Source organism: Gavialis gangeticus, unplaced genomic scaffold (assembly GCF_001723915.1).
Source record: "Gavialis gangeticus isolate Ggan-Ray unplaced genomic scaffold, GavGan_comp1, whole genome shotgun sequence".
Classification (NCBI taxonomy): Eukaryota; Metazoa; Chordata; order Crocodylia; family Gavialidae; genus Gavialis; species Gavialis gangeticus.
Window position 1 is genome coordinate 23,053,128 of NW_017728998.1, and position 3,841 is coordinate 23,056,968.

General features: G+C 37.5%; 1 long non-coding RNA gene across 1 annotated transcript in view; it reads left to right on the forward strand.

Annotated features, from left to right (window-relative positions):
* The first annotated feature begins 1,175 nt into the window (after positions 1-1,175).
* LOC109289547 overlaps positions 1,176-3,841 on the forward strand; it is a 205,722-nt gene continuing 203,056 nt past the window's right edge. The window contains exon 1 of the long non-coding RNA XR_002095399.1: positions 1,176-1,300. This is a non-coding gene — a long non-coding RNA (uncharacterized LOC109289547). The remainder of the gene's footprint in view (positions 1,301-3,841) is intronic.

Genomic DNA, 3,841 nt, shown 5'->3' on the forward strand with positions numbered 1-3,841 from the left:
TGAGTGCCAGAAGTGCCCCAAAGCAGTTCTGATCATTAGTTTTGTTTTTATAATTAACCAGGAATGATCATAGCAGTTCGGGGGTCCCACTTTGAGGTCATGATTTTGAACCCATTTTACTGGCATCAAAAACCTTCATGTAACCTTTTTCATGTTTCCTATGCCCAGCTATCTATACCTTGCCAGTGGAGGAAAACGTGATTGGGATGATGAGTTTTACAACAAAGTAGAAATATTTATTGTGAGAAAATAGGCTAACTTGTCCAGGGGTAGAGTTAGGAATAATTAGAGAATGATTTAATGTGGTTATGTGGAAAATGCATGTTAAGGTAGAAAGTAATATTGCAGAAACAAGACAGACATTGAGTTAAAGTTCCTGTAATTTTTTTAAACTTCTCAAAGTAAATCACTTCTGTGAGAAAACAAAGTTTGATTTAATTTATCTCTAATAATACTTTTTAGGGATGTCTTGGCTTGCTATAATGCATGTTCGCTAAAATGTTGTTAGGTAAGATATCCACTCATAATCGCAGTATTATCATCTCTGTTCAGCAAAGCATTTTCACACAGACTTCAGTTCCACTGAAGTCAAGGTCCCAAACCTGATGATTCTGCATGGATGCATTTTTACACTTGTGTATTGAAGCCGTTGGGATTGTACACGGGTACAGAGATTGCACTATAACTGTTGAGAAAGTTAAGTAGTAGTATCCTATTTTCCAGGTGGGATAACTGAGGCAGAGAAATAATGCATGAAGCATGATGCCTATAGGGCCAGGGTTAGATTTCATGACTTCCTATGATCATTCTTTTAGAATTATGATATATTTGGAAAGCTTCTATGTGCTTTTTGTCTCAATAGCAAGATGGCATTTGAAGTGTGCAGAAGTATTTTCATATGTGCTCACAGTTTAACTTCTTTTGAGGCATATGTGAAATTCCCAATGAATGGGAATTATATGTAGGCATCAAGGGGAGAAAAGAGCTCTAAGTCATTCTGATTTAAAATAGAATTATTGTGCTACCTAATTTGTTGTTTTTCGTATTTCTTACAAAAGAAAAAGAAAATTGCGTGACAAAGGTTAATATAACAATCTTCTCTTATTACAATGATTTATGTATGCAGAGCCTTAACAGCCGAATGTCATCCAGCTCTCCTTTAATTTGCAGACATCTGGATTTTCCTTTGTTGGGACCACAGTGGTAGATGACAAAGCTGTGCTCTTGAGAAATAAGAGTGAACACTGTCATTCACAGCTTGTTACACCACAGAGAAACTCTAAACAGTTCTCTCTGGCAAGTGAGTGGATTTCAAAACTAGAGCTCTGTTTTTATCCAAATGATTCTCACTAATGAAATACAGGGGGAAGAATATTATCTTCATCTTAAAAATTAGTCTGATCCCACAATATGTCAAATGACTGTTGATAGTAGTTAAAACAACTTAAATGTGAATCCTTGTGCAATTTTAATTCAAAGATGTCAGTGCTGCAATTTGCAATGATTATGGTTTAGAGTATTCAGTTTGGTCTGTTGCTATAACATAGGATATATTTTATGTTTTAGGAATGTGTGAAACTTGTAGAACAGTTTGGAATAAAATACATTTTGACCCGTTAGCATTGATAGTAATGAGAATTTTTCATCTTGTAAGTGCTTTTAATCTAATAAATTCTTAGTGCTTTACAAACCTACAGATGTTAAACATGGGGTTTGTGATACTGGGTATCACTCTGCTCGTCAATGAAATTTCAATCATTACACAAGGAACACAATTCTTAGTGAGAGAAATTAAAGAGTATTCTTATCTAAGAAGAAGTAAAATGAGAATTTTGGTTGGCAGAATGTAATATGAGCTGGAATTTGACCAGGAATAACTACTGTAGCCAGAACAACTATCATTTGTTGTGCGTTTCTAATCCCAAATAATTGGGGGTAGTTGTATGATACTTCAGAAAAGTGACCCTCTCTAGCAGAGTGGTTTTACTACCACTCTGAAGAATTGTTTCAATATGGCTATTCCATACAGAGTCAAGTGATGTTTCACCCTACCATGTGAGATTTGGTGTGATGCTAGCTTATAGAGGGGAAATATAGTTAAGACAAAAATCTAGAAATATGCTGCCTTTTGAGGCACCCAACCAGAACTTTTTGATGTTCATAGCAGAAACTTTTGAGGCCAATGCTACCAGGTCCATATTTATCTATGTAAATACCTATATGGTATTCTATTGTATGTATATACGTTTAATATATATATAAGATTTATTGCCACTGAAAAGGCCTTTAAGGAAGACTATTCTGCTGACTATAGCCTTAGGCTTGAGTTGACATGGCAAGTAATGACTCTATATAAAGATGAGGGAGAAACCTGGAGAAAATGGCCTGATCTAATATTCTCCTGGATGGTATGGACAAGTTAGTCCACTTGACCTTTAGTTTTGCAGTCCTTTGTTTTTTGTTCTGTTGTGTTCTGTGGTTATGGTCTTCTATCTTTGCACATTGTTTTAGACTCTAAGGGGGTGAACTTTCTGTTCACCAGTTCCACAACAGATTTTTGGGTCTTTTTTGGCTTATTATAGAATTTATTCACAAGCAAAATATAAACACACAGCTTAGAGTATCCATACAGGTGTGGCTGTTTTTCTGTTAAATACAAAACTTCCGCAAAGCTTCTCTTGTGAGGGATCTCTGCTGGATTGGTTGCTTTACTGTTCCTATTTTAATAAAAAAGGAACATTTTCACTTCTGATTTTTCAGAGATTTTTTTTCCAGATATAGCCAGTGACATCTGACACCCGTTGCTGTGATCCAGTACCTCTGTTTACTGAAGGCTTAACAGAATTTTGCCACATTTGTTTCACTGAAGAAGACATATCCCTTGAAAATATTGTCCATTGTTGCATCAGCTGTACTACTTTGCAACTTTGCAGCTGGGTATCTAAATTTCCTGAACATTATATGTAGAAAAGAGGCATGATATGTAGCGAACAGGTCACTTTCATTTTTTCCCCCTCCCCCTTTATTTTGGAAGGAAAATTAGCCAGTATGACTAGTCCTAGCTTCCGTGGTCATGGAGAGTGCAAGGTTTTTTTCACTGGCAGAGTTAGTTTTATTACAGTATTGCTTAATTAAATTACTTTCGCCATCATCTAAATAACTAATGGGGAACAGATGAGTAGATTGGATTTCCCAATAAACAAGTATGTAAGAGCTTGGCACGGTGAATGATGTAGAAGGATCTGAGATCCTGGTTGACTGCAGATACTAAGTAGAAGCCAATATCATGAATACTAGAAGGATTGTGGCCTTGAGCCCTGGGCAAATCGATGGGGAGAAGGAACAAAGCCTACACACAGAATATGTGCTAGTAGAAGTTCTGTTTAGCAGCAAAAAGTAGGAGAGCTTTAACATTATTCTCTCTTAACACATCTCTTCTTGAGAACTACTTTCTTGCTTCCTCACCAAAAAAATACATTGAGGCCTCCTTTCCTGCTGCCAAAGTAGGGGGGAGATAAACTATATCGTTTCATACTAATGGTTCAAGTGGGGCCTGATTCTCTATTGCTCCTGCTGTAGCCATTTACACCAGTGCAAAGTCTTCTAACCTGACAGATGCTTTGAATTCATTTTTCACATAGGATACAAGGTCATGCTAACTTAGTGTGGGAGAACAGGGCTCTGGCATTTTGCTTCTTAGTCTGGGAACTGGGGGTTTTACTGTGTCCCTCCAGGTCTGAAGGGAGTGCTGTACTGCAGGTCTTACAGACTGCAACCTCCAGTCCTACCTGAACTAGGAAAATGGGGCTGGGGGCGGGGGGAGGGGGCGGTGCAGGGGGAG